Source organism: Erithacus rubecula (assembly GCF_903797595.1).
Source record: "Erithacus rubecula genome assembly, chromosome: 16".
Classification (NCBI taxonomy): domain Eukaryota; kingdom Metazoa; phylum Chordata; class Aves; order Passeriformes; family Muscicapidae; genus Erithacus; species Erithacus rubecula.
In genome coordinates, this window is record NC_136668.1 from 4,279,716 (window position 1) to 4,298,563 (window position 18,848).

Here is an 18,848-nt window from a genome sequence, read left to right on the forward strand (position 1 = left end):
CATGAACTCCCTGGAATCCAAGAGGGGTCCAGGAGCTTTGGGGACATGCAGAAGGGTCTGAGGCCAACAGAAACATCCATTCAATTGACATAAATGATGGCATGAACAAGAGAATATTCTCTGTTAAACCCCTACAGAAATATAAGCTTTTCTGGTAGCTAATGTCAGGAGCTAAAGCAAAAAGGATATTTCAACAAATTTGTAGAAGTCACTAAGGAAGAGAGATGAAGGCAGGAGAAAATACAGTAGGAAGATAAAAATAATTATATAATCAATAAAGGATAATTGCAGCCTCTGTCTAAGCATCCATGACATGGCATTGCATTGCTGTATCTTTTTGAGCTGATACAAAATGAAATTCAGTTTAAAGAAAACACTGAATTGAGAACCAATTTTTCCAATCTGTAAAAGTTTTCAAGATTTAATATTTTGTGTGATTATTTTAAATTGGGATAAAACATTCTGAAAAATACATGCTAGCATGTTGGTAACCATTAGTCATTACCTTTCTTTCCTACTGCAATTTTTAAAAATTGTAAATAGTGAATATTCAAAATACTGACTTTCCCACCAATTATGATGACACCTCCCTTCTTGCACTTGTTGAATTTTCAACCAGGCAGCTTTGTGCACAGAAGATTTGCATAAGTAACAAAAATATATTCTATTAGAGAAAGAGAGATAACTTAACTTTTCTGAGCTGTTGAAAGCTTGAGATTCAAGGCCATCTCTGAATAAAACTTTTCAATTTCACATGGCCCAACTCAGTTCTCTGTCTTTTGTGCTGGGGGTTCCCTGGGTCATGGAAGAGAGCTGTTGTGCCACAATTCTATTTTTCTGCTCAAGTGTATTTTTCTGCTTACAGTGGTATTTAATGTACTTCTGGTGATTGGTGCTCAAGTTCACGAGTTTGAATTCTCTGATTGTTTTCTCTCTTTATCCAAGCTGGCTGCACTTGTTTTGACTTCTCCCATGATGTCATGGTTACATAAAGGATGTCAGTCAAATGAAGTACAGCAGTTCACAAGGGTGTCAGCCTGAGTGGTGCTTTCATTGCAGATCCTGCAATCTCTGTGTGGATTAGAAATCTCTGCTTTTAGAGAGTCCTGGATCCTGCTTTTCCATGCCAGCAAGCTGGGGCACAGGCCATACCTTGCTGAGTGCTGGCCAGTTATCTCAAGCTGGGAAATGGCCCAGAAGTTGGTCTGGAAAAGCCAAATTTTAGGGGGTTTTTGTTTTGGAAATATTTTTTTCATATTGTTCCTAGAAAAGAGATCAGCTTTAATTCATTGATCTGTGATATTCTCTTTAAACTGCTCAAAGCACAAAGTAGTCAACAGTTATGTAAATGCTAGAATTACGAGTTTGGTGTTTCCTTAGAAAGGTTAAACTGGTTTCAAGTGACATACACAGTGTACTATCAATACTGTTTATCTTGGAACAAGAGATTTTGCAGGTGCAGAATCTGAGATTTCAGTGTGCAAATGTGGGTTTTTTTGGATGTTACCCAGATCCTCTCTTCTGTTTTATTCTTATAGTGTTTTACTTTGCTTATCCTGAACTAGCCTGAGAGATTTTTAAAATTCAAAAAGGGTCTTCTGAAAAATGCAGGGGGTTTAAGTATCTGACTCAAGACCTTCAGCAGTATGAAATGCAGTACAAGGTCTTTTGTGTTAACAATTATATTTCTGAAATAGCAAATATTGAATATTTAATTTTCCCTGCAATTTAGAAAATAGATAAAAGTCACTGTTGTTGAAATTACACAGACAGTGTATCACAAATAATGCAAACAGTAATTTAGCCTTTCTGTCTATGCAATAAGCATAAGCAGGACATTGCCTATGTTTTAAACTTCATTAATTGATTGTGGATGATTTGTAGTAAATTTTTTTGATTCTCAGTATATTTTTATTGTCATCAAATAAGTATCCTTGTACTGATTATCAGGATTTTTTTGGAAAATGGTATGTAAAAATGCTGTGTGTAGTCACACACATGAATTAATACATTAAATCAATGTGCAAGTATACAAGCGTTTTTAAATATGATAAAAAAGTTTAATCAAAAAGTTATTGCCAAGAGGAAGTTAATACAGATGAGACAGCATTTGTTCCAGCACCCAAGTGTTTGCTCTGGAAATTACTTGAGAGTGATTCCATTGATCAGGGCTGAACTCATTGGGAGGTTATACTGTCCTTTCCTTACCAGGTGCCACCAGCAAAACTCTCTGTGCTTTGTGCTGAGTTTTATAAGTGATCTGAAATTCTTGCACAAAATCAACTCAAAAGGAAAAAGAGCTTCTTGATCTGTAGACTGAGGTAGGATCTAGTAGAAAATTTCTTCAGCACCCAGGAAACTTAACTTGGAACCAAGTACTGTGTATTTTAAAGCTACGAGTAGAAATTTAATTGGAGATACTAAGAATTTCCTGTTCCATAATTATTTTATCATTGTAATCTTTATCTAGAGAACAATGTCCTGCATTGCTTGTCTCATAATTTGGGACATTGCTCTTCCATTCACAGACTGCTTCCAGAAATGAAATGCCCAGGGCTGTAACTATTTGTTTAGTTGGGTTTGTGCCTAAAGTCTTCCTGTCTACTCTGTGGAGAGATAATTTTATTGTTACTGAATTAGGTTGGGAAATGAAGACTTCAGCCCAAATTATAATTATTTTTCTGCATCTGCTCCAACCATTTACATGGTTTATGCTTGTAAATTAGGTGTTAATGGAATCCAAGTGGGGTAACAGTGTGGAACATCAGAACTGCAATTGACTGGAGAAGTAGACAACATTCAAATATCTCTGAGGAGATCATTTGAGCAATAACTCTGGGGTGGTTATGTGACATGCATGGAAACATCATTCTATTACAGAAATTATCTCAAATATAAAGAGAACAGAAAATCCGCCTTATACAAGGAATTGTACATTTGTTCTTTTCATACTTTTCAGAGAATGGGAATTTTCCTTCTTGAAGTTGTTGATTTGGGTTGTGTTTTATTGGGTTTATCCCTTTATAGCACAATTACTCAGCCTTTACATTTCAGATAATCAGCTGTTGCATGTATCAGAGTATCTGCCCCTCTCACTTCTCCCCCTGAAAGCACCAAATACAAGTCAGTCCTCCAGTGCTTTTCATTTTAGGTATATTAGATATAAAGTGATTTTTAAAATTTTTATTTTATTTTATATTTTTGCTGTGAATACCTAATATGAACACTATCAGCCACAAATGTGAAAGAGTAATTTCAAAAAACTGAATCATTAATTGTTATCTGTAAAATTTTCGGGAACCTTGGCATGTTTCAAATTTTTACACTGTTAATTTCTGTGTGGTATTTGCCTGAAATATGCAGAAGAATGACACTGATTATTTGATATTGTGTAAAATGCAGGGCCTTAGATCTGCTACATATATGAAGCTATATATTTGTGGTACTCTAAATATAGCTGCCCTTTTATCATTACTTACTTGACAGTGCCACTCAAATCCTTAAGAGAATATTCATCATCTTGGAGTGATGAAAGAATTAATTAGTGCTGATTTAGTGGGTGGAAGATATCTTCAGTGCAGGTATCTCCTTGAGCCACACCATCACTCTGATATTCTTTCTAGATTCTCTCTCTCTAATTTTTCTGATTAGGATTTACTAGAGAAAAATGAAGGGGGAAAAGAGGTGAACCAGTCTGGAGTGTAAAAGTTGATGCAGACTGACAAATTGGGTTTTTCATAGTCCTAATACTCCTCATGTAACAGGTATGAGCAGCTTTACAAAGCAATCACACTGAAATGTTTGAGTGTTAGGAGTAAATGCAGAATAAAGTTATTTAAAAATACAGAAATTAATATTGTTAGGGCACTTTAGTCTGAGTGAGAGTCTGTGAAGCTAAAACCAGAGCCAGGTGATCCAGAAGAGCAGCTGTGCTGTAAACTGTGTAACAGGGCAGATTGTACCAAAACCAAGCAGAACTGACCACCTCATGCCCTAGGAAGTGCAAGGCAAATAGTGAGTTGGAGACAATCATTCTTTCTTCTTCACTTAAATCTGTGTCTCCAATTATGCAAGTGTCATTAAACAGCCAAAGAGCCTGTCTATCAATATTACTCACAGGATCTGATCATGGATTACAGCACTTAGTGAGAATTGCTCTAATGGTACAGGAAAAGAGGATTTTGAATTGGAGACTTGTGTTTGGCTTTAACTATAAAATGTTTCTGCTTATATGTTTGGGTATTGCACCTATAATCTGCATAATTACAGTCATTAATAAACTTGGTCAGGTCTAAGCCACAGAATTAAAGACTCCCTGAAAAATAGCTTATAAAGTTGTTTGCTGAAAAGTGATTGTGTCAGAACTGGGACCTCTAAATTTCTCTTCACATCCATTACCTGAAAACATTAATTCAGGTGACAAAACACCTAATTTTAAAGGAAAATTGTGAAGTAAAATGAAACAAATGAGGACAAAAATTGTAGAAAACTAATTTTAGTATCTGATACAGTTATGAATGTTTTAGTGACAAGATCTCCAGTTTTTATCTGCAGTGCTGCTCTGGTGGAAGGTGAGGGGGAAGCAGTGCATGGCAGCACCACCCCACAGCAGCTGTAGCTCCCACTGCCAGGGTGTTCTGGTCTTTTCTGAGCCTCTTTTCATGGACCTTTCTACCTTTTATAGCTATGGATCTGTGTCTTGGGCTTCAGAGCTCTGAAAACTTTCAGCATTTTGGGGCAGGGCCATGCACAGTGCACAAGCTGCACTCTGCCTTAAAAATAACTTAATGATGCTGTAATGATGCTGACCTTTCTCTAATGATTTCTTTTCACTCCCCTGAGAGAAAGTTCTCTCTGGGTTTTTCTTGTTTGCTTCATTGTGGGTTTTTCCTGTTTCAGTGGCCAGAACTTATGGCTCTTTTTCCATCACTTGGACAGTTTGTGAATGCTGCCCCTTCCCTCCCCAGCTTGGGCATGCTGATCATCTTATGGCTTGGCAAGTCTTTCTGAAAGGCTGAATGCATCCAGTATTAAATGATAATAATTTTCCCAAAACTTTATTGTCCTCTAAGTTGCCTTCAGTAGTAAGGAGGTTTAATTTGAAAGATTCCTTGGTTAATATTATCTCTCTATAATCACAGGGGACAGTTTTGCTGTTTGTTAGAGAACAAAGAGGGAAAGGTTAATGTTAGGTAAAATGGGCAGCTGTAAATTAATCCACTGAATTAGAGGAAACTCAAGATTCACAGAGTGTCTGAAATCAAAACAACCACCTGCAGATTATAATTACTTTGTACAATTACTATTGTGTATGAAGTGACACAACAGTTTACATGTGTTTGGGATTCTAGTGTTCATACAAATCTATAGATGTCTTAGATATATAACTCAATACAAATTTCAAAGAAAAATATTTTTGCCAAGACTAATATAAGCTAAGTAATAGCACATTGCTTTCTATTAAAAAAAAAAAAAAAAAAAAAAAAAGAAAAGAAAGAAAAGAAAGCAAAGTGGGGAGGGCAAACATAAATCTGAATATTTCATTTGGACATGATTAAACTACTTTGAATTTTCATTCATTCAGAATGATATTTTGTGTTGGAATACAATTAGATGCAATCAAAAGTAAAATTGCAATAAACTTAATTAAATGCAGCCTTGTATTATATATTAATGAAAAGCCCCACACATTTGTGAATGAAAGAAAAATGTTTCACTTTCTAAGTACCTCTGATGATTGGAGGGCTTATGGTTTTCTTAGGTTAAGCAGGAAAATAAACACAAATCAATCAACTATTCACTGCATGTTACTGGGGTACTAATATATTGAACTTGTTGATTTATTGGGAATGTATCAGTATTGTTCTCTCTCTTTAACTCAAAGGTCTTGCTTGGCCATTAGAAAAAACCTATTTTCTAAAAATTACATCAAAGAGACAATGAAACATTCTTTTATTCTAATCTTGTGATACCTGAATTTTTTTTCCTTGATGAATGCTAGGATAGAAAGATACTTCAATGTTTTTCACTGTTTAGCCATTTTTGGCCTTTCTATCACAGTGACATTTTAAACAGAAAACTGAAACTCTAAATATAGAGTTCTTCTAAAGTTAAAAAAAAAACAAAAACCAAAACCAAACAAATTTGGTTTGGGGGTCTTGTGATTGAAATGTTGTGTGTGCTTGTCTTCCAATCAAACTTTTTAATCTGTAAGAGTTTGAAAGAGAATTTCACATAGTTTACTGGAACAATAGATGACTGAAGATCTGCATTCTGATTAATGTTGGGAAATGTAGGTCCAATTGACATGAATTATATTTCTGTAACAAGGAATAACCACACTGTTTATACAAACAGTTCTCACTGGGGATTTAAAGGGCAGATTATTTTTCATTTATTTCATTCAAATTTCCTGAAATTAGGAACACACTTTCCTTGAAGTTGTTTTCCCAGTTTCTTGCACCACCTAAGATGGTAGCAATGACTATTCACACATGATGAAAGATTGCAGAATCAACCTGAAAATGGGTCAGGTTTTCCAGAACAGACAATCATATCCCCTCCAAAAACAGACTGAATGAATGGAAATTAACACAGATTTTTTCAGGGGTTTTTGCTCCATTTTAAAATACAGACCAATGGAAGAAGTTGGAAGAATATTATCATATGCAAAACAAAAATGTTTAATGTGAAGCTAATATTCTTGATTCTAATCTCTAAGAATATCACATATCACTCTGGATCATGTTGGAGAAAATCCAACTGCAAGAATATCTTCCTGAAGGTTGTTCCCTCAGAACTCAAAGTTTTAGAAAATTTGGGAAAGGTTTATTATTTCACTTCATAGGCAGAGGGGAAAAAAACCCCACTATATAGCAATTTTTGTTTTCTTTCCTCTTCTTAAGCATCTATTTTTGTACATAAAACTGTTTTTAAAACTCTAATGAGAACAATATATCACTTATGGAGAATTCTACCTGAGATCGTGGAAATCTTATATTTCTGTGATTGTTTAATTTGTCAAACTGTTTGTGAAAAATTCAGCCTCAGAAATGTATCTCATACATCTTCTCTCTGGACATATAAAAAGCAATGGAATGTAATAAGGGATACATTGCATTCATTTTTTTTTCCCTCTCTTTAAAGCATATGCTATGACTAGTACATAGGTCAAACAATTTTATTTTGGTTTCTTTCTGATCGTTTTCTCAGACTGGGAATATAAATCAGTTTTTGTTAGGTGACATAGATTACTTTTTGTTTATTCCCCTTTCCTCAGCATCATGTTTTCTTCCTTTTATACATGCTCAAACCAAAACACTTGGTTTTATTTCTGTCTGCTTTCCTGTGAATATTAAACAGATTTATGAAGCATTTTGATTGGAATAAGTAGAGCATATCTCACTATTGAAGAATATTTTTCTACCACTTAAATGCTTCTTTTCCAAGCTCTTGTTTTAGACTCATTAATTTATAATTATGAGTTGGGTGTTTTTGTTTGATTTGAGGTAATAATCTGGTTCATTTAAATATGAAGAATGGTTTTATATTGAAAAAGAGGAAATGAGAGAGAGGGAGGAAGAGGAATTCTTTGGACAAACATTAGCATTTTTTCACTGTCCACGGTCATGTGCACTTTGAATTTGAATAGTTTTTAGAGAGTGAATTGGACAGCAAATATGTGTGGCAAAAATTAGTTTCTTTCTTGAAAGAGCAACGTGAGCAGGTATTTCTGGGAGCAGTGTCCAAGTCCTGCTTGTGGGGGTTGAAAAGATGGGAAGACAGTAGATGAGGTGTGATCTGGGGAAACAAAGTCTCCAGGCTGGTCTCTGTGCTTGAAGGGCTCAGTTTGGGACAATGTCCAGGCTCTCTGGCCAGTGCTGTTTAAAAAACCAGATCTTTGGGTGAAAATCAGTGAACTGTGAAAAATATAACAGTGATAATTCAAAAAATTGTTATCCTCACTTGCCTCTTCCTATTTGCCTGCAGTGATTTGCCTTTGTTGTACTGTAAAGTAAGGCCAGGGACAGAAGGGCCTGATGCACTTGTTTAAATCATGTTTGAATTCCAGGACACAGCATGTTCTTCAACAGCCTTCAATGCCTAATGAATTTGGATATCCTGGTGCCCCCTGGAACAAATGCTGATATGATGTTAAGGGGGTTAACATCTCTCTCAGCCATATCTGTTACCATTAAAGAAGCAAGTTAAGGTTCTTTATACTTGCTGTTTGTTAGTATTTGTGAAGAGTTCTGCAGTGTGGGCCTTTGCTGAAATGGGAATTATTGGTAAGATTGTGTTGGGTGCAGCCAGTATCTCCTTTGTACTCTCACCCTGAAGTGAGGAAGTTGTATAATTGTAACAGGCTCTGACTTCTCATTGCTTTGTTTTATTGTTTCTAGTGCAATGTAAAAACTCTGGTGTATATTCTTACCCTAGAAAAGCCCTTTTCTACCTCACTCTAGGTATAAAATTAGATACAGATTAGGTTTGAGTCATATATGGATAAACATGACTCTGAAAATCCTCCTACTACAAAATCTGCATCATGCAAGTGTAAGTGATGGGCAGATAAGAATTTTAAATGAAGTTTATTAAACCTGCTGATATACAGGGCTGATACACACAGTGAAAATGATCATCCATGGTTTGGTATGAATTGTTAATCCTGGAAACCTTTGTTTTCAAAAGGAAACACAGTTTCACTTGCTTCATTATGTTGCATATAAATGAAAAGTAGGCAGCAGATAAATATCTGTTGTCATTACAAAGAAAGCAGTTGTAGCATTTACAAGGAATTCTGATAACTTGTGTTTACTTTTTTATTATTGCTTGCACATCTCAAGCAGAGCAAAATTATTCATTGTGGATTATATAGTTTGTTTCCATTAGCACATAAATCAAAGCAAGTTCAGCTTAGTGAACAAAGGGAAAAATGGATGTCAGTATATCTGTCCATGATTAATTTAAACAATAAGTTGTTGAGTGTCCAAAAATACATTTTAATGTCGAACATGAAGAGAGGTAATGAGCAATTCTGCTATCTTCAAACAGTTGCAATAGCTCTGAGATTCCTCATAGCAACAAATGAAAATGTTGCAGCTGTTTGAAAAGAGGTCAGGGTTTAAGTTCAGTGGGGGAAGGCAGGAAAGAAAATGATACGTGATAAGGGCACAGAAATGATTGATTCCAGTCATATGAAATCAGATGTCACAAGGATCAGCTAGTGTCTGCAGCAGAAAGGCTCCACACATTGGTTTTACAAATAACCATCAGTAAAACTGAAACTGTTTGGAGGCATGCACATTATCCAGACTGCACTTTAACTGTGCTGTGGATGTAGAGAAATCAGGGAACACAGCCAGGCTTAGTCATGGAAGGGGTCATGAGCAGGGGTGGAAGCACCAGCCCAGCTCCTTGAGCACAGTCACAGCTTGGACAAAATGTCACTGTATTCATCTTGTCCCCTGGGCCAGCCAAGACATCCTTGTACAAATCATAGCTCTGCAAAGGACTCTAATGACAAATCCAGACCTGGGCAGGGCACTGCAGGCTCACAGCTGCAGTGCCAGCTCCAGGCTCAGCACGTGGATCTGTGAGGGTAAATGTACTGTGCTGCCCAGGGTACCCTGCACCTGTGATTTATTGGAGAGACCTCCCTGCTTCTAAAGGATCTTAGATCCCCTCTTTGTTCAGAAAGAGGTAATTTCAACTAATTTCATAGTTTTTGAAGAAGCAGGACTTTGGCTTTCTTTCTCCTCTTGAGCTTTACGTTTTCCAAAACCCACACTTTCTTTTGGAAAAAAATTCAAGTCTCAGATCATACCTAGTTTAAATCCATTTCCTTCAGCCTCATATATTTTGTGTCTGCTTTTAAATCACTGGAAAAATCTATTGACTTGAGTAAATAAATTAAAAAAAAAAAAAAATAGTTGTACATGATTTCCTCATGACCTGGAAGTAAGTTCTGCATCCAGCTTTGACTGAGCAGGAATTCTCTTATTAAGGCAGGTGGAAGTGCCCTGTGCACATGGACTGCAAAGAGCCCTGACCTTGGCACCACTGCAGGAGTGTCAGGAGTCCCAGGGCACTGGGATATGTGCCAGAATTCCAGCCTCCCCTGCTCACAGAAAGCTCTTGTGCCCCAGTTAGGCTGTTTCTGGTGGCTGTGCTGCCTCGTCTCACAGAGCCCAGTCTGTGCCTGGTGGGGACAGGGCCAGCACAGGGGTCTCAGGACTGCTCAGCCCTTGCTGCAGTGGGTTCTCCTTTCCCCTGCAGTCCTGCCTGAGCTGAACACACCCTGCAGTGGCAGCAGGGATTGATGGCTCCTCTCCAAAAGCACTGGGTTCTGCTGTGAGCTCCTGGGACAGGGAGGGTCACCAGGGCAGGGGGATCAGCCCAGCTCTTGGCAGAGTGCCTCCCTAAGCCAGAGCCATGAAACAGGGCTTCTAACAAGAGTGAATGTGGCTGGGCTTATCATCTGACACACTCAGCTGAGAGAACAGTCAGGAGGGTAAATAATTACATATGGATGAGAATGTCTGGAGAATGCACCTCCAGGCAAGAGCCTCAACTGCACCTGCAGCAGTAAACTGAGATGAGGCTCCAAAAGCAGCACTGGCCAATTGAGTGGTTGTTATCCATTTCTGTAAGGTATTTATGCTTACATATACACACTTATATGTACATATAGGCATTTCTGGATTGCATATACTCAATCTGTAGCTTTTATAATAATGATACAGTTTTAGATGTTTTTTTCACTTAGAGCCACATAACAGTATAAGTATTTGCAACACTGAACTCGAAAGGTAAGTAGGCTTTATTGTAATTTGGGTCTGTTACATTATTTTTAATATTTAGGATAGTCCAAGGTCAAAATATGTCCAAGTTCATGTGAAACTGAACTGTCAAATTGTTTCAGTGTTCTGCCAAGGTGAGTGAATAGGATGCAAACTTCTGGAAGTCTGTACAGAGAAAGGCTCATTACCTGCTAAGGTCAGTCTTGCTGCTCTTTTTTATAAAAGAATCCTGGGCCTCAGTCTTTTGTGCTCTGCATCTTGTGTGATTGGTTTCTACGAGTGATAAATAAATGGGACATGTTACTAAATCATGGTGATAGGATATTCTGTATAACTGTACTGTAGGGTGTAATTTTCAAATACAGAGTTTTAAACAGAATAATTTGCCTTTCACCTACTCCAAAATAAAATTCTGTATCAAAATATTTTAAGAAGCTGTGAAATGAGAAATAGAAATGTACAAAAGTGTACTTTTGTAAATTCTGCTGCACCTTTCAATTACCTGCTGGCAAAATTGATGGCGGGGGGGAGTTAAGCTTTAGGTTTCATTGGCTTTGAATTCCACCATAAAGAAGGAAGCTTCTGCCATCCCCTATTTCTGTAGCTTGTGGCTGGGATCTTATCTCTCTGTGTCCTGTGCAGTGATGTCCTTGGCACTGTGGGATGTGAACAAAATAAAAGAAACAATTCCTGCCATTGTAATTGATGCTGGAATTATGGTTGCAGTCTATACATGTGCCACTCTTAAGAACATTAAGGTTTACAGAGTTAAGTACCCAAATATTTATAGGACAAACAGGCTAAGACCAAACCAGTCACCATTCTGGTCCTTTCTGTGCAATATTTATGAAGGCCTTTAATTAGATGAAAATTTAGTCCCTTTCTTAACTCTTTGCCCTCCCCTTCTGGAGGTATGTCCAGTCTAAAAAGACAATAGTTATTCTGAAAACATTAGTTGCCATAAATAAATACTGAATTATTCACTGTGCTTGCACCTGCTCTTTCTATTAATATTACTCTAAATATTATCCATAGAAAGTACTAAATAATCCAATGGTAGCCTGGCTTCCTGACTGACTTTTCACAGAAGTGGGCAGGTACTGTTGGATATAGCAGAGAATCAACAGACCCACTGCCACCAGAGTAATTTAACCAAGGAAATCTCTTATGAGGATGAAATAAAAATTTTGTCCTCAGTTCCTTTAACATTAAGGATATTTTTTTCTGTCAGGAATTGGAATGTGCTGCTGCAGTTAAAGGAATAGTTTGGATATGTCCCAGCAGACACACTTGCATTGTTGGTTGTCATTATTAATAGAACAGGTTATCTCCAGAAGCTGCAGGGGGTAGCAAAAACAATGGATTTGACATTTAGTCACATTTTCTTTTGCTTATTCTGTTTTGGATCTTCATAAGGGTCTGAGTTTAATGCTCTTATACTGCTGGATGTGTAGGGAGTGTTGAGGGACTATAACTCATCTAGGTAGATAATCAGATATTTAGCAAATAAGTTTCCAGAAGAAACCAACAGTCTTTGTCAACTTCATAAAGAACCATTTCTTTTGACATTTAATTAATTATATGTTTTTCTTTAAAAAAATTGTAACATATTTTCATCCAGAAAGATTTAAATTTTCTAATATTGCACTTTTAGATGGTAAAATGAAGTACACCAAGGTATTAAGCATTGCCTGGAGATGAAATTGTCTCTGATGATTCTTAAGGATCATTGCAGTGCCCTTTCACTTCTAGAAAACCTCAGTGAATGGAAACTGGCTTTAGATTTTCTAAATATGTAAATTAATATCAGCAAAGGTGTATATGCTTTGATAAATTCAGGATTCCATCTGGACAGTGATAAGAGGTATTATTCTTTTCAGTAGAGATTTAACTAAACATTATGCAAATATTTATCTCAGATGGTGGCTGGAAATCTCATGTATTTATTCCCACAGTTGTATTTAAACTGCTGTGGTTATTTTATAATGTGATCAAGAGAAAGCAGAGAAGTGCAAGGATGTTAGCAAAATTTGTTATGCAGAAAACATAATACAGAATAATCCTTGAAAACAGTTGGATGCAAAATTCAAAAACCCTGCCTAAGCTTAGGAAACCATAAATGTTTTCAAATTCATGAGTTTCCAGCTATGGTGTTCTGTAACTTGGAAACAGCAGCAGTACCAGTATAGCAATCAAGAAAAACAAAATGCTTACCAAGTACACCAAAGACAGACACTCTGCTGTGCTGTTTATAACCAGGACTTTGATTTTTTTTAATCAACCCTCAAATTACTGTAGTAAATTAAGGGATTGTTTCATACACATAGTTCACTTTGAACAGTAGTCATCCTCCAACTCTATATGTAAACAAATTTGTCTACATATATATATATATATATATATAATGTCCCCAAAATGGAAAAAATTACCCACATGTATGTACAGCCAAGTCAAATAGAATGTACAGTGTAGAACTTAAATTAGGTGAGCACTTCTTAGTGATGCCATGTTCTGGTGACTTTAGGTGTTTCCATTCTTGGCTTGTAGTGTCCCTCCATCTGTGTCCCTCCATCTTTGAAAAGTGAAGGACATATGAAATTTGAGAGTAATTATTCCAAACTCTATACAACTGCACAAGTGTGCTTTGTTTACATGATGAAGCCCCTATTTCATAAAGGGCTATTTAATGGAATCAGGTGTTTTCTTACAGAGGTAGTGTTGTGGTGAAAGAATAACACCTGCAATTGGCCTGGTCTCCTCATTTTTGGTATAGGTGACATCAGCATTTCAGCATCAGGAGTGCACAAACCTGAGCCACATCCAGTGAGCCCTGGGGGAGCACTGCCACATACTCACAGTCTGCACCAACAGTGGCTGAACTTGGGGATTTTTGTTGTAGGATATTTCTAGCAGTGTGTTTCTTTGCACTTTGATATAACAGCTTTAGTCAGAGAAGTTAATTAGTCATAAAATGCCATCTCTTATTTGATAGCTTTCGTGCAAAGATTTCTTTGCATCCTTGGCATTCCATACACTTTTCTATTTCTTTTTTTAATGTACAATGCAACTTAAACTGAGTTCTTCAAGTTTTCCTGGCATTTCAGATGAATTTTCACTCTCTTTTTACACTTTATTTTCACATATTATGTGTTTTCTATAAAGTCTACAAGAAACTGCATTACTCTCTTTATTAAAAAGTAACTTCTGCAGATGAAGAGCAGCTTTGACCCATCACCAGCTCCCTGAATTATACATTCTCCATCCTTTTGCCCTCTTTTTATGAAATTAAATTGATAAATATATGAGTCAAAGGATGGTTCAAACCTTCAGTTCTTTTCTTGAAGTGGGAGAATGTCATCTCCTATTCTCTGTTAGGCCTACAAATCTTTTCTTATTTTCTCCAACTGACCTCTTCCAGTTTGTATTATCTAAGCTGAACAAGAGAATCATTTAAAGTCCATGAGCTAAAGCACCGAGAGAATTATGTCGCTGTTCTCTTTGCTAACAATGCTGCATCAGAACATTTTAACAAAATGTGAAAAATGGTCACACGGCATTTTAGTTTTTGAGTTTTTATCTGCTGCCAACCTCCTGCATGTCTGGCAAGGTGAATACAGTGTGCAGAATATTTGCTAAAAGCACCAGTCCAAAACTACATCCTAGTAAGGCTGAGATCATTCAAACTTATAAAATATTGAAAATCAGAGATTCTAAAAGATTTTTTGTAAACTTACCACATGGGAAGTTGTAGTGCTAGTACATTATGCTTTTGATAAAATTCAAAGGTTATTTCTACTGTACCTTATTTGTACTTCTGTCTAAAATCTAAATTAAAAACTACATTTGAAGTTAGATAATATATTAGTCAATTTTTCCTACTACATTTATGTAGTAAAATAAAATAAAATAAAATAGGGTATCATATTTTTCTTTTTCCAGATTATAGAGATTTATAAGGATCAGAGTAAGGTTACATGAATGTTGATATATAATGTAAACTGCCATCTCTGAGGGAAGAAATACACATATGGTGGTTGGTTTTGCTTTCTGTATTGAAACTCTACTTTTTAGTATAAAGGGCTTCAGTGTTACAGGTCAAGATCAGACTTTAGAAACACTGAAATAATTCCATTCCTCATTTGATAAAGAAATGGATTTTTTTTTCTTTTAGCTTGACACAATCACTAGACTTTTTTCCTTAAAGTTTCCAAAATGTGATTTTTATTGTCAATAGAACTGCTCTGCAATACTATATTGATGCTAATTTATTAAAGTACTTACTGTGGGCTTATTTTAAATGCAATGTATAATTTTGTGACAAACCTTTTAGCGGATCTGTAAATTGACATATCCTGCAATCAGCAGCTCAGAAACAATAGTTTTCAATCAATCAGTGGAAAACCCACTCTTGTAATACATACACAGTTCCCCAGAGAATGGCTGAGCTTCATAATTCAAACATGCACTTTTCTCTTGTGAGTCATAATAAAGCAGCGACCATTTGGAGCCCTTTAAAATAGCAAAATAAAAGGAGTTCAACACTGGAAAGAAAAAACTGCCAGTTAAAAGCTGGAAACAATTTCACAATGATGCTTTTTCCATGCAATAAATACTCAAACTTCAGCTTAGACCTTTCTATTAAGCAGATGTTGTTATTGGCATGGCTTGCTACTCTCTAAAAGAATTGGTGCACTTTCAACAAGATTTGTACCTTGTAACTACAATAAGTGCATTAGTGGAAAAAGATGGCAGAATTCATCATGTGCAAAAATAATGCCCTACATTTGTATAACCATTACAGGAATATTTGCTCCAAAGTCAGTGTTGTTTCTTTGCTTTTATTTCTTTGTTGATTTTTTCTCTCCTCCACCATTTCTCAGTAGTAGTGCCAGTTTCATATTTTAAATATTATCTTAGGAAGAAGAGTTTAATATAAGACTTATGAGATTATGCATAATCAGACAAAAAAAAATATTCTTTTTCACCCTCTGACTTTTATGTCTATATTTCATTTCTGGTAAAGATATTCCCCACACACCATGCAGCAACAATTAGCTGTGCAATAGTTCAAGTAGAAATTGCTGCCTTTTCATCCCTTCTTGACATTCAATAGCTTATTAGTACCAAAGTTACTAAGATTTATCCTATTGCTCATGGAAGGGATATGCCCAAAACACCAGCATGTTTAGATGGACTTTCATTACGTGTTGAAGTTTCATGTTTTAATCTGTTTCACTGACAATTTAAACAATTTTTGTCAAATGTCAGAGTAGAACAGTTAATCTTTGTGTTTGGAGTAAATGATGGTTTGCTGACAATAATTTCTCCTTATATTACCTGCTAACAACTACCTTGAATTTGCACTATGTAGTCTTGGATGTTTCACAAACACTTCAGGAGAAGTGAGACTTTTGTTTTGTCCGTGAACAAGGAATATTTTAAAGCTGCAGGACAATCCCAATGTCTTTAAAATCTACCCCAAACCATTTAAGAAAAAATTGTTCTATCTCCTTTTTTATTTCAGGAATTATCATCTGTTCAGGGCTCTAGCTGGGAGAGAGGAATGCACTTGTTATACACAGGCTATTCAAGTCAATGAAAAGGCATTTATTGCCCTTAGAAGCCTTCTGTGAGTTACACTGTAATGCTCTTTCAACCTTAGTACAGCATGATGAGTAAAGCTGCTCAGGCAAAGGCAGTGAAAAGGAGCATTAAAACCTCTGCCATGGCAGCACCAAAGGAATAAATAGAAAGTCAACGAGGTGAGAAGTAAATATTTATAGATTTGAACCCTTGGCTTGTCTTGGTATAATTAATTGCACAAATATTGGTGCACAATGATCCACACAAAGCGCTCAGATTGTGTCCTCTATCAGGAACAGAGTGAAGTTTGCCACCCGGGGTTGGGATGGGTAATCAGGGGTGTCACTCACACTCACACCTTTGCTCCCTTCATCTTGGCCTTGCAGCAACATTCCCTAGGATGTGGGTGAGCTGTTTGGGATTTTATATTCTGAGAGTTTTGCATGTGATGACAGTGTAGAGAGGCACACACACCCGAGCAGCATCTTCCAGAGCTGAGCTGAGCTGTGCCAGAGCTCCCCAAGTGCTCTCTGCTCTGCAGGCACTGCTGGGCTGATTTTCATGAGTGATCCAAACCTCCCCGTGCTCAGGGGGTTTTATTTCTACTGCCTGGGCTATAAACCAATGTGTTTCCCTTTATGGCACTACACTAGGGTTTTTTGCAATAATTTCTAGCTGTTTATGATTGTTTACACCTGGCATCATCTATATATTTTTGTTGCTGATAATAAAATAGGTGTTCCTGCAGGTTCAAAGTACTTTATGAGACTTCTCATTAATTTTTAGCAGTGTGAATGCATTAAGAGCATTTTAACTAATTATTTACACTCCAGTTTAAGTACTAGCTGTTCTAATCCACCTTGAGTTTCCAGAATGTTGAAAGCCAAATGTTAAAGACTCAAAAAAGAAATGACCAAACAAACCCTATTATTTTTACATACATCATAATTTAGACTAACATGAATTTGAAATGCTTTTTACTTCAAAAGTTTTTGGTGACACAGCTAATGAGTTCAAACACTCAGCTGAGCAGGATTTTTCAGAATGGTAGCCAGAGATTAATAGTCTGACTTGAAAAAATGTTATTCATTTACTGCCAGACTCTCTATAGCCAGATATGTATTTTGAAACAAGAGGGTCTGTGTGGCAAAATTAGCCTTTCACTTTGCAAGTGCCTGAATGAAGGACACAGCTAACAAGACACCTATTTAAAACAAATCTGGGGAGAAACTAAGCCTGATTTTTTTAAAAACACTTCTCGTTTCAGAGCACCAATTTTTGTATTATATGCTAGATGGACCTTCTGTCACAGTGCCCTTTATTTTCCTTTCACTTAACTGATGAGGGAAATATAACATATGAAGGCACATGTCCTGCAGAGTTCTCTAGAGTAACAAAGTACTACAGTTTGTAGAAGTGAGAAGCTGCTCTGAATTTTGCAGACTGTCTTGGGGTAGCAGTCGTGCTGACCACCAGAATAAGGATAACACCATAAGGATAACACATATTGTCCTTATACTGGCTTAACATCCTGTGTTTGGATTACACTGTATAGGAATTCTTTATTTTGGTTGCTGTTCCTACTGCAACAGCATACTTTTAAAGAATTATGAACCAGGCAGAGCTTTATATCCTCACTGCACAGAGAACAGAACATAGCTAGAGATCTGCCAGAGGAATCAGTTATGATTTGGGAAATGGCAAACCCTGGGTCCCTGCCAATCTGCAAATAGATTGGGCAGTTTACTATTTCTGACAATGTGTGCAATTTTAAATGACAAAATATATGCGGATTTTTGCTCAGTGTTTCTTGCAACAGCAGGTGACATGTTGGCATTAGAAATAACAGGTAAAGTGAAACTTAGGATAGTGTTCTGGAGCACAAGTCAAATTCTTCATCTGCAGGGACAAAAAGATCCAATATGTAAGATTTCTATATTTCAACTAATGCTTCCCTGTGATACTATTTTGATAATGTCATATTTTGATATAAATATCACATCCATATTTTTTCTAGCATTTTCTACAAGTTTTTAAGAGCATTTATGACGAGTGTATCAATAGTGAGACGGTATTTTAAATTAATGCAGCAAAATGCCAAACAAAATTTCTGCCTCTGTACAACTAGATGCCCTACATTTAGATATGAAAAATTAAGAAAAAAAATATCTCTGTGCTTTTTTTTTTTTTTCTTTCCCAGTAGTCAGGATGAACAGTTGGTTAAAAATTATCTGCTTGGATTACAAGCACAGCAAAAGAATATGAGATCTGAGTGGACCACTGTGCTGAAGAGTTGGTCAAACTAATTTAATGAATTAGCTGAGACATGTGAGAGAAACAAACCCATGACAAAGTGGAACACTGCTGGTTTGGGTTTTGGATAGTTTCTTTTTTGTTTTGAGACCAATAGAGACAATTAACTGAACAAATCAGTTGCTGTTTGAGTTCTGAGCAAGTGGTTTT

At 36.4% G+C, this 18,848-nt stretch overlaps 1 long non-coding RNA gene across 1 annotated transcript in view; it reads left to right on the top strand.

Annotated features, from left to right (window-relative positions):
* Positions 1-16,592, top strand: part of LOC306808912 — a 46,600-nt gene extending 30,008 nt beyond the window's left edge. Inside the window, exon 2 of the long non-coding RNA XR_013776121.1 lies at positions 16,327-16,592. This is a non-coding gene — a long non-coding RNA (uncharacterized lncRNA). The remainder of the gene's footprint in view (positions 1-16,326) is intronic.
* Positions 16,593-18,848: the final 2,256 nt, after the last annotated feature.